This window comes from Pteronotus mesoamericanus, unplaced genomic scaffold, assembly GCF_021234165.1.
Source record: "Pteronotus mesoamericanus isolate MK-2021 breed Mesoamerican mustached bat unplaced genomic scaffold, CSHL_Meso_final scaffold_408, whole genome shotgun sequence".
Taxonomy (NCBI): Eukaryota; Metazoa; Chordata; class Mammalia; order Chiroptera; family Mormoopidae; genus Pteronotus; species Pteronotus mesoamericanus.
Window position 1 is genome coordinate 7,182,616 of NW_026555315.1, and position 12,626 is coordinate 7,195,241.

Below are 12,626 nucleotides of genomic sequence, written 5' to 3' on the forward strand. Positions count from 1 at the left end.
AGAGAAAGAATGAAATTCAAAATTGGACAGAGCTGCGGGATCGGGCCTTTAGCAGAGTGACGGGGCTCTGATTTGGGCTTTAGAAAGGTGCTCCGTCACAGGGAAGTGAGCGGGCGGCCCCCTGGTGACTGGCTGGATAAGGTGGAAGTTTTCCAGTCGCTCCCCGTTCGTGGCTGGAGCGGTGGGTGGACTGGGGCGTCAGCGGCTGAGACAGGGCACGTTGGAAGAGGGCCAAGTTACAGGAGTCTGCAGCCCGGAGGGAGAAGATAGCTCAGCAAAGACGCACTTGGGGAGCACCGACTTGGGGGGAGGCGATAGGAGGAAGATGAGCCAGCCAAGAAGATAGAGAAGAAACCACCGGAGAGATAGGAGTGGAACTGAGAGCAGACATTTCCAAGAAGGGAGGGGCTGCTTGTGTCAAACGCGCGAGAGAAATCCAGCTGACGGGCTGGGGAGTATCCAAAAAATTTGGCATCTGATGGGTCATTAGTGGAAAGGGGAGATGTGGGGGAATGGGGTTGTCTTGCGCAGAGGAGAGAATGAGAGGTGAGAAAGAGGAGAGGGTACTGTCCACTGAGGAGCGGAGCTGTGAGGAGGAGAGCGGCGTAATGGCTGCAAGGTTTAGTGAAGATGGGTTATTTCAATGGGGTGGGCTTGAGCTCATCAGGGCTGCGGGGCAGGAGCAAGTAGAGGGAGAGAGTTTGGGGAAGACTGAAGGAGGAAGGCTGAAGGGGAGCGGTGTGCGGTGTTAAGAGGGCGAAATGCTCAAGGCAGGTAGGGAGTGGCATTGAGTAGCCCGGGCCCCCTGGAGGACGAGTGGTGTCACTACACACATCAGGAGTTGGGGGAGGAGAGGTTATTCATTAAATTTTTCAAAGGGCAGAGGCCTTCACTGATGGAGAGAAATCCTCTACCTGTACCTGAACTTGGTTTCCTGTTCCATTTACTAATCTTCTGAATCTTTGAATAATTGATATTACTTTACCCAATAAACATCTCTTTAATATTCACCCAAGTAAAAGTTAACACTTAGGACATTGAGAAATGAAATGTCTCCAAACATTTTTAACGTGAATTATCAAAACAGTGACAATAAAAATAGGTAACATTCAATACAGCGTTTACTCTGCACGGAGCGCTGTTTGACGTGCCTTGCGTGCATTAGGTCCCTAACCCTCACAACTCCCAGAGGAAGCTGCTATTATTTCCACCTGGTTCCTGTTTTGCGCCTTCAAAAGAAGGTTGTTGTGGTTCCTTCAGTTTCAGAGAAAACTGAAGCCCAGAAGGTGAAGTAGCTTGCCCAAGGTCACACATTTGGTAAGCGCTGAACTCAGTCACCGGGGTCATGAAGACGCTGCTACCGTTACGTGCTGTCATGAAAACAGGGCCGATTTTTCTGAACACTTTAAATATCTTAACCAACCGGCAAAACATACGCAAATAAAATTATTTCCAAAAGTATTATGTCTGGTTATCAGGCAAACGAGGCGTCTTTGCAATGAGGAGAGAGAGCTTACAGCTGCCATGTGGAGGGACCGCCCATGTCCTTGCTCACTTTTTTACCTTCATTTTCTGCCCCCTTGGGCACTAGGGTGGCCACTTTTATGCAGAGGCCTGTGCGTGGTCAGAAGCACCTTTGACCCTCTGGACACCCTGCTGTGACCCCCTGCCGCTTTTCACACCTGTCTTATGTCAGGTTCGCCTAATTATCCTTCTCTTCCTGATGCTCGGACAGTCCTGCTGGACAGGAAGAGAGGAGCGTGCCCACGACACCTTTGACAGTTCTTGCTACCCCAGGACACAGAAACCGTATCAACCTGGGAATCTTGCTTCCTTTGATCTAAGCAACATCTTCCAGCAGCAGAGTCCCGTGTGTGAGAAGGCACCTGGGGAGGCCATGCGAGGTGTGGGGGCTGCCGCACAGACGACGCAGAGCGATGAGGGTGCCTGCATGTTACAGGTGCTGGCAGTCCTTCTTGGCGGCCGCCCTCCAGGCTTCTCGTCCAAGATGGAGAGGGGTTGGCAGGACCCACCAAGCTGCCGGCTCCAACCTTCACGGACACACCTGCTGTGGTGCTTTGAGTGCATCTGTTTACTTCTTTGCTAAATCAGGGGAGGGGATCCCTGCTCACTCTGGGTTTTTTCTGGCCGAAATGATGTGTGACTCAGCGCACGTGAGGCTCCCGTGGGTTGAGGGCGGCTGCCTTTCCCTGCACATCCCCAGAGCTCCACTGGGCGCTCTGCCCCAGCCCCGGCCCCCCCAGGCCCCTCAGCCTGGGTTGTGGGTGTCTGTATCCCCAAGCGCCTAGCACAGTGCCTGCCGGGAGCACTAGTAGCTGCCAAATAAATGTTGTGGACCTACTTGAAGGAATAAATGAACTAACTTCCCCTTCGTCTCAAAGTTGAGCCTTAGGAAACCCCATTTCCTCCAATTATCCAAAAGATATCAGACCCAGTATTTTTGTCTCCCAGGCAAGATGGGCTAGTGCTGTTCCCTTCCAGCCTCCCAGCTGACAGCACTGGGTCCTGAGATAAGGGCCCCTGCGCTGCAGGAACTGCTCCCTACTCTCCACCCAACCCCGGGCCCAGGCCCCTTCCGCACCATAGGCCGGGCACCAGTTGAAATTAACCAGAGCTGGGACAGAGCTGAGGCTCCAGCTCCTGATTGGCTGCACCTGGGTCTGTTCAAAAAGAAACAAGGAGTGGCAGTGAGGGAGCCTGGACTGGGGGCTCCCTGCTCTCCCCTAGGCTCTTGGAGGGACAGCGCAGCTTTGGAGCTGGGTCTGCTGGAGTCTGGCTGGCCTTCTGTCGGGGAGCAGAAGCACACAGAGGGAGAGGGGTCTCCTCAAGGCTCAGCTTTCCTGCTGGAATCAGGTGTGTGCAGCTCAAAGTCCCCTGATTGGACAGTCCACACAGGACGGGAAGTTAGGGTCAGGGGTTTGGGGACCCAGAGGCCTTGCTCCTTCCCTTCCCCATCAGCCAGGCGTTTGGGCTTCTACCCTCGCCTGCTGGGAGCATCAGACCTCAGGGTCCAGCATGTGAAGGTCTCCCTCAAGAGACCCCCATGCTGACGGGTTTTCTCCTAACTGTGGCTGTGGCTACTAGTCTCCAAACTTTACTATGTGCCCAGAGCTGTGCTGAGCACTTCCCGTACGATGTCTCCTTCTAGCAGCGCAGCCTCTCTTGGAGGCTGGATATTACAGGTGAAGAATCTGTGACTTTAAAGACATCAGAGAGCCCTGATTTGTGTAGCTCAGTTGCTTGGGTGTCTTCCTGCAAAGCAAAAGGTCACTGGTTTGATTCCCTGTCAGGACACATGTTTGAGTTGTGGGTTCTCAGTTCCGCATCCCCGGTCTGTGCCTCTTGATGTTTCTTTCTCGTGTCAATATTTCTCTCCCTCCCTTCCCTTCTCTCTAAAAATAAATAAGTAAAATCTTTAAAGACATCAGGGACTTACTCAAGGTCACACAGCCTGTAAGAGGCCAGACCCAGCTGGTCTGACTCCAAAGCTACTGGCTTAACCACAACTCTCCCTGACATATACACACACAGCAGGGGACACACCCACAGGCCCAGGCCCCAAGACAGGCCCTGCCATCAGCTGTCACAGAGAGGCCCCAAATATCTGGCTTAGCAGATAGGAGGGACCAAGAAGGGATGGCGCTGTTCCCCAAGGGAGGGGCTGTGCTTCAAGTCAGGCTTGGCCCTTTCCTGGGGGAACTGCCTGTCCCCTCTCCCAGGAGGGCTGGAGAGAACGGCCATGCTGGGCCAGGAGGGGAGGCCCAGACTGACAGGGAGACCCACCTGCCCTGAGGGGGTCCAAGAGAAATCCCGGGGGGCGCCTGTGAGAGAGAAGCCAGGGGCAAGACGGAGGAAAGAGGGAAGGGGACGCCCCCAATCCTTCCTCCGCCCCTCAAGCACACCCACAGCTGTCTTGCCACAGGACACTTCAGGCTCAAATTCCTGGAGGTCATTTCTTTACCCACCTCCCCCGCTTCTTCTCCCCGTTGAATCACCTGCCCAGGCCCAGCCCAGGGAGCGGGGTGCTCCAGTCAATTACAGTGAACCCTCAAACAATGCAGGTTCGAACTATGCGGGTGCAATTATACGCAGATTTTTTTTTCCAATAAATACACACTCGGCCACCCATATCCCTGGGTCTTGCATCTGCGGATTGAACCCAATGCGGAAAACTGTAGCTTGGATCCCCAGTTAGGAACCTGTGGGTGTGGAAGGCTGACTGCACGCATCGTTCTGCGTTATTTTATAAAGGGACTTGAACATCCACAAATTTTTGAACCTGCCGAGGTCCTGGAACCAATCCCTGTGGCTACTGAGGGACAATCATAGTTGAGTTTTGGGGAGTCAAAAGTTATGCAAGGACTTCTGCCTGTGGAGGGGGGTCGGCGCCCCTGACCCCCCGCATTGTTCAAAGTTCAGTTGTATTACTGTTAAGGTTTGATGTGGGATCGCAGTTGCAGTGATAGTGTTTATCAGCACTTGGTTGGTTTTAAATAAAGTGCAGGAGTAGGTGGCTGGGAGGGCCCCCTCCCTAACGCTAGGGTTCCTCTCACACAGTGCCTGCTGCTTAGGGAGCCAGAGTGCACCCTTCTCTACCACCGCCATAGCTCCCGGCATTGGGAGCCCCTGAACCCAGAGGGGTGTTGCCTGGGGCTGACCTTGCACTCAAAAAGAGTCCCCCACCCCCTAAAGAGCCCCAGTCCAAAGGGTCAGACATCAAAGGGAGGGAAGGGGAACAGCCAGCTTCCCAGAGAGTGGCTGACAGCTTGCATAATCCAAGGTCAGCCCCTGCCACACCGAGTTCCGAGTTCCGAGCTCCCCCTGGGTTCAGGCCCACCCTGAAAGCAAAGTGTGACTGAGTCACAGAAGGGCCCTGGGAAGGGAGGAGCAGGACTGGGAGGAGCACCGCTTCGGAGCCAGGCGGCAAGTTGACGGAAGGGGAGGTGGCTGGGCTGGAGGAAGGACTGGGCTCAGTTTTAAACATTTAACCGGGTGAAGGACAAGCGTAGACCCTGGGACCAGTAGGACAGGGCCTGGGATCAAGGTCACGAACCCGGAGGCCAGGGCTAGGGGCTGGCAGAGAGTAGGTCAGAGGGAGGGACTTGGACTTTACCCCGAGGCTGCCAGGAGCCACAGGGGGTGGGGCTGGGAGTGGGTCAGTGGGCTCCCTGCACAGGAGCATAGCTCCCTGCGGGCCCCACCGGCAGTGGGACTGGGGACGGGTCTCCACAGGTCCTCCCCCCACCCAGAGGCCCCCCCAGGTGTGGCTCCTCTCGTTGTTGACCTCTCCACGCCTGCAGATTCTCTGCGCTCCCCACAGGCCCTTTCAGGCTGCACCCAGGGCCCCCAGCACTAGGGGGGCAGAGCCGCAGCAGCCTAGTGCGGAATGTGGGGGCTGTCCCGCCTGCCCACCCCACGCCCCAGGCCTCTGGCCATCTAGTGAGCTGCGGTTCTCTCGGCAGCTTGCAGCCCCGCCCAAGCCCCAGCTGAGAGAGTCCCAGGTGTGCTGGGCTCCCTAAGGCCACTTTGACCTTCAGCTGTCACTGACTGGGAAGAGCCATTTCCTTGAAGTTTTCCCTCCCTGCCCCCATCCAAGCTTTGTACCCTGGCTGCTCACTTACCAGTCCTGTCCCAGCACCCACGCTTAAGAGCTGTGACCTCTGGCACGTTACATCACTTTTGCGTCCCTTTTTTTTTTCAATCCTCACCCGAGGGTATGTTTATTGATTTTAAAGGAGGGGGGAGCGAGAGAAACATTGATGTGAGAGAGAAACATTAATCAGTTGCCTCTGGTATGCACCCCTGACCAGGGATTGAACCCACTCCTTTTTTTTTTTTTTTTTTTTTTTGGTGTATAGGATGACGCTCCAACGAACTGAGCCACCTGCCCAGGGCTCTGCCCCATTTTTCTTCAAGTATTGTAAGGATTAACTAAGAACACTGTTGGTAAACACAGTTTACCTCATTAAGGGTGGTCTTTGGACCCCTTGAGTAAGGCTTTCTGTATGGATGGGGAAGCAAAGGGGCAAAGGTTGCTAGTTAATGGAGAAGAGATTTCAGCCGCCTGCCCCAGGCTGAGGATCCTTCCAAGACCAAGCTCTTCCTCATTTTGAAACCCTGAGGTCTTTGGAGACTTGTGAGCCATCTCAGAGCTGTTCTCTCCACCAGCGGACTGTGCTTCACCGCCTGGGAACAGCATCTGGCAGACAGTGGGGCTCCTGATGGATGCTGAGATATTTCCAAAAAGGGTGGACAGATCGGGACAAGGCTGGCTGAGTTGGAAACTGGAAGTGACCTCAGCAGTTAGCACTGCAAGGGACAGGGATAATACTGTCAAACATTCTATGCTAGAGGACTCCACTTGTCTTTCAAGATGCCTCCACCTTGAAGCCTTCCCTGACTACTTCACTCTCTTATCAGCGAATTCTTGGGGCCAGAGAAGCTTCAGTAAAGCTTGGCTAGCTGAGTGTTCCCTGTTAATGCTTGTGATAAGGGCAGAGCCTCTCTCTTCGCCATCCAGTCATTATTAGAGAGTTTTCCCATGTATTAGCTCATTTAATCCTTCTAACAGCCTTGGGGTTATGACTATGAGTTTAAGATTCAGGGAAGTTTAAATGTCTTCCTCACAGAACATTGGCCGAAACTCAGGTTCGGGCTCCCTGATTCCAAACCACACACATTCTATCCCCTACAGCACTTCCCCAGAGGCTGGGGCTGGGCTGCCTCTGGGCACTTACTTCAAACTGAGTCTCCTGGCAACGCACCTAAAACAGAAAACCTGATGGGAGGTGGTCCTCCCTCGTCTGAAACAAAGAAACCTATCAGTTGATCTGCAGTTCCAGACTTCCTCCTACTGCTTCATTCCCAGAGGAATTTTTTTCGTGGCTTCTATGTAACATCCTTACTTAGTGATTTGCAGAAAGGTTACATACAGAAACTTGTCCCAAACAACCATCTCTTATATTGATCCCATTAGAAACTAAAGGCAGCATGTAAATGAAAAATTGAGATGGCATTTCCCAGGGAAATGATGGGAACAGACTCGGAGTGATGGGTTTCTGGCTTCTGACTTGATCCACGGAGGACCTGGGAGGTCAGAGGAACCAGCACGTGAGGTGGGAAGAGTTGGATGAGCATCGGCACCGTAGACAGCGAGGTTCAAATAATGGCGCTACTGTCCACAGTGTGACTTCAGGCAAATTACTTGCTCTCTCTGAGCCTCACGTTCCCCACCTGTAAAACGGGAGTGAGGCTGTTCCTCAAGTAATTCTTGTGGGGGGTCATTCAGTTACTCATTCAGTAGAAGGTCAAAGCCTACCTTGCGCCAGGCACTGCGCTAGGCCTTGGATACAGTGATGGACGAGGCTGGCAAGGAGTTTACGTCCTAGTGGAGAGAGATAGTAATCAATAAATAATTAGGCAGGAAGCTATTGGCTGGTAGGAAAAAGAAGCAGATTTAGCAGGTGATGTGATTCTGGCTGAGATTCCTGGGTGTCCTCTCACTTCCATTCTCCTCTTCTTCCTGTGAACTGGAACTCCGGATGCATGACTTCCCAGAATAAGGACTACATTTCCCAGTCCCCCTTGAAGCTAAATGGAGCCATGGGACTAAGTCCTGACTGATGGGATATGTGCGGGAGCAACCTCTGAGGAATATTCTGGAAGAGAGAGGGTCTTTCTTTGACCTTTTCCCCTTCATGCTGGCTGGAATACAGAGCTGAGGGCTGTAGCTCAAGCAGCTATACTGAACCATGAAGAGAAAGCCAACTGCTAAAGGAGCCACAAGGCAGAAGGTAGCTGGGTAGGGTCCCTGACACTGCAGAGTTCCATTGCCAGCCTGGGATCTCCTACCTCCAGACTTTTACATCAAATAGAAATAAACCTCGGTCTTGCTCAAGCCGCTAAGATTTTGGGGTTTCCCTCACACACTGCCCCGCTCCCTGATTTCCCAGTGATAGAGCGGCTGGGAGTCACCCCTAAATGGCTGATCAAAGAAGGGGTTTCTCGGGGCAATGTTTGATCTGAGCCCTGACATCGAGGAACCAGCTGGGGGAGACTGGGGAGGGTGCCTACGCAGGTGGGGAGAGACAGCAGGGATGGTGCAGGCGCCTTGGTGGAACAGAAGGAGGGGGCTGCGCAGAGGCAGGAGGAACCCGGAGTGGGGAGCGGGCGTGACTGCACACGTGGGGAAGCCATGAGGGCTTGCGCATGGGGTAGTGGTGTCTTCTTGCTTAGGTTTCTAAAAGATCGCACTGAGTGCTGGGTCACACTTGCATCCTAGGGGGCCTGAGTGCAGCCAGGAGGTGGGGTGGGAGGCTCCGGGGGTGACGGAGTTGCGAACCAGGGCCTGGGGAGAGGGCCGCAGAGATGGGGAGGAGAGGATGGAATGCAGGGGCGTAGCCTCGGGACCAACCCTTCAGGATTGGATGCGGGGGTGGGGGGTGAGGAGGGAAAGACAAGAATCAAGGAAGCAGCTTGGCTGAGGGGCATGAGGGCCTGAGTTAATGAGGACTGGCGGAGGACCGAGGCTGCACTTCTTTGTGTAGGGGGAGTAGTTAGTGTGAAATAATACTGTTGGTGTGTGTCCCTCAGATCGCCTTTCTCAAATGTTGCCTCATCTATGCTTTCAGCAGCGGGATAAGGGACTGATATTTGATCGATTCCATTCAAAGTCAACAAACATATATGAACTGGCAACTATAGGCAGAGCTGTGGGCCAGGTTTAAGGGACTGAGTGACATTCCCAATCCTTGGGGTTCAGGGTCTGTGGAGGAGAAAGACAACAGTCACGGACCATCCCAGGAGAGCACAGACAGGTGATGACACAGCGGGGCTTGGCCGGAGCCATCTCTACCTGCGGGGGGCAGGGTGGGGGGACACAGTGAGGGGAGGAAAGCTTCACAGAGTCAGAGCTGCAAGAGTCAAGCCCTGAAGGGTGAAGCTTCAAAGCTTCAGTCCAGCAGATGGGGAAGAGAAGGGTGTCGCAGACAAGGAAGCGGCACGTGCAGAGACGCAGAAGCCCAGAGAACACAACCTCAGAGAAGGGAAGCGTCACAGCTCTGAGAGCTCACAGCCCCGCCCTGAGGCCCCTTAGCAGATCCCACCTCCCAGGACGCCCCACTGCGATGAGCCCCCAGCTCTGGAACCTGACCTCTGCCCTCCTCCCTCTTCCCCATTTGGGAAAACCCCACCCCTCCTCCCTCTTCCCAGACCACCAGCTCTCAGGGGATCCTGCCCGACCTCTGCAAAGACACTCAGAGTGACTTATCTTTGCACAGATCTGCCCCAGCTGCTTCAGACAGGCAGAAGCTTCCAGAATGCACCCCCCATGGTCCAGCCAAGGGTGCTGGGGATGTGAGTAATGGGGTGCAGGGCTCCAGGGGAGGGAGTCTGGACAGACTCACCCCTGAGCACCTTTCCAGCTCCAGTCCCATCCCCACCCCCATTCCCCTACTTCCTGCCCCCCCACTCTCACACCCCTGCTGTTCTCATGACTCGCCCATGTACAATGTGCCCAGGTGACTGTCCCACTTTCATGAGCCCCCAGACTGCTCAGCGCCCCCAGCTCGTGCTGCGCTTACACCTTTTGCTGCCTCTTCTGCTGATGCGCATCCCTAAGACTCAGCTCCGAGCACTCCCGGGGGCGTCCTCTCCACGCCCCCAATTACTTGCCCATCAGGCCCCCATTCTTTGTTCACATCCCTTGTCATCCCACTCTGGTCCTCACGCGCTGCTACCTGTTCTCCCTACAGGACGTGAACTCCCTGAGGATGGAGGCTGCGTGGCCGTGGCCACCTGACACACAGGTGGCGTTCAGTCCCCATGGCTCCTTCTCCCCACTCACAACTCCGTCTCTTACCTGAGTCCAGAGAAGTTTATGTTTTTAGCTCCTTCCCTCTTGGCATCCTACTTGGTCTTCGCAATGGCCCAGAGAGGAAAACCAGGACCAGAGAGAAGCTGAGGCCAACTCAAGGTCACAGAGCCTAGCAGAGCCCCCTGCTGCAGCGGTTTCACTAAAGTCACTCATGCCAGCCGTGAGGCACTTCCTTCTAGTACAAAATCCTAGTGGCCCCAGTCCCTAGTCCATGGGGGCACAGAAAGTCACATCATCAACACGGAATACCTGTGGGCACCTCCAAATCACCGGGCCAGACCCTGTCCCCTCTGCCAGCCTCCTGGCTCCCTTTAGTGGGTCACCCATGCCATCTCGACCTCTACTCCCCTCAGCTACAAACCATGGTCTACTTTGTGCTGAATATGGGCTCAGACTCTCCCTTCAGTTCCCAGGGGGGAACTGTTCAGCAAGGCCTTGCTGGGGGGTTTGGGAGAGCAGCTGAGAATCACCCAGCCGGCACCAAAGAGCAGGGATTAGACGACAAGATAGGTCTACCTTCAGCGGTCGCAGGCTCACACTGCTCCACCCAACACTTCGTTGCTGAGCCCATTGCAAGTGAGAGCTCACCTAGTCTCCATGAAACCCCCTCTCCCACCTGGAGTCTCAGCCTCTCCTTCAGGCCGAGTGGGAGAAAGCAGCCTCCCCTTCCGGGACCCACGGCCATGCCCCTGCTTCTCGCCGAGGACAGCCTGCGCCCCAGGGTGGCCAAAAACGAGAAAGTCTCGTCCCTACCGGAGAACCTCACTCCCTGCCCGCGGAGCCTCCCTTTGGGACCCCAGGCTTTCTGACCACCTCCGTTCTGCCCAGGGACGTGGCTAAGGGGAGGCAAGACTTCCTCCGGTCTTGTTTATCCAGTGCCTGGCCCTGTGCCGGGCACATAGGGTGCTCAGATGAACGGAAGTGACTCAAGTCCAAACTGAAATAAATATGAGTGAAAGGAGCCATCGTTTCTTCCTGAAGAAGCATAAACAAGCAAAATGTGACGATGGGCAGGTTTGGGGAAACATCCTCATATAGTCAGGGCAAGAAGAATGATCTAGAACACGCAGTGTGAGTAGAAAGGACCAGAGGCCCACCTGCTCTGCCGCCGCGGCGCGGGCACCTGGTGGGCTGCAGGAGGGCTTCCACGGAGGAGCTGGGCCGAGTCTGTTCTAATCCAGATGTTCCCACTTGTCGTCCCCCCCCTCACCCCCCCTGCCCAGCCCAGCCGGCCGCCAGTCCTTTCTGGGGCCTGGGAGAGCCGCTCCTTTGCCGCCTCATGCTCCGGCCGCCGAGGGACATCTGGACGTCTGGGCCCTCTCTGGGCTATGGCGGGAAGACAGGGCTGGCCCTGGGCAACCATTACCGAAGGCCACAGGAAGCAGCCCAGTCTGAGCCTGGGGATTGGGACAGATTTCACTGTCCAGGACAGTAGCACCAACCAGGAGCAGGGAGCACAGGGCCTGGCGTGAGGCGGAATGAAGCCCTGAGTCCCCGCTCAGGCTGCACCAGCCCAGGGGCCTGGGGCAAGCCGCCTACCTCTCCACCCTAGTGTCTCCATCCGTGAGAGGGAGATAACAACAGCAAACAGCGCCTAACTCAGAAGGGTTTGGGGTGCGCGGAGGGAGGACGCGTGTACATTGCTGGGCACAGTGCCCTGCGCAGACCTGGTCCCCTTTGCCGGTTACTCTTCTCACTGGGAAGCCACTTTACCTCTCTATTGTGTGAGTTTCCTCCTCCTTAAACGGGGAGTCTGGAAGGACGAAGTGTGACCCCCGGTGAAGCCCCGGCACGGTGCCTGGAAAGGAAGCCCCATAACCCGGCTCCCAGCCCTGGTCAGCCCCTGTCCTTTTCTCTCTGCCGCACTGCATAGGTCAGTTTGTGGAGGAGACTTAGGAAATGATTGTAGAACTGCTGGATATGCCCATCTCTCTGTCCCTGTCTCCAAGTTCCTATATTCGGGACCAAAAGCAGAGAACCCCCAAACTGGCAACCGCAGAACCGGCACTCTTACTTTACAGATGAGGACACTAAAGAACAGAGAGGGTCAGGCACTTGTGCAGGATCTCACAGCCAGTCAGTAGCAGAGCTGGGCTGGGGTGATTTCCTGTCCCTACTGCCCAGAGCAGTGTCCACAAAACCCCCTTGCTGGCTGCTTTCAAACTCTCTCCTTTCTGGCCAATCTGAACTCACCTTTCAGCCTGTGCCTCTTTAGCAGCTAGAGCCCAGGGATAGGTGGCCAGCCCCAGCACCCCTGGAGCAGAGACTGCTCCGCTGGGGGAGGGCAGGGAGGGGCGCAGCGTGGGCCGAGAATGCGGGCTGCTCCGGGCCAGGCGGCTGACAGAGGAGCCAGTGTGCCCAGACATTGCGGCTTTGTGAGCTCGGAGCTCCTGTGTGGGGAAGGTTGTTTTGTTGACCTGCCATTGTTTCAGGTTGACTGAGTGGCAGAGTCTTAGCGCCCAGAGGCCAGCTCTTTGGAACCAGCTAGGGTCTTGGGCAGAGGGCGGCAGCCAGGGCACCCTCATCTGGAACAAGAAGGGGAGGGGGCTGCCTGGGCACCATGAGCACTGAGCAGGTCCCCCATGGGCAAGGCTGCTGAGGGAGGACACCAAGAGAGGAGAGAGGAGACGGTGCCCGTGTAGCTCGGGGTCCGAGCAGAGCAGCCTGGCCAAAGCGAGGATGGACAGAGGCAGGACAGGGCCATCCATGGGCTGGAGCCAGACCTGCCAGG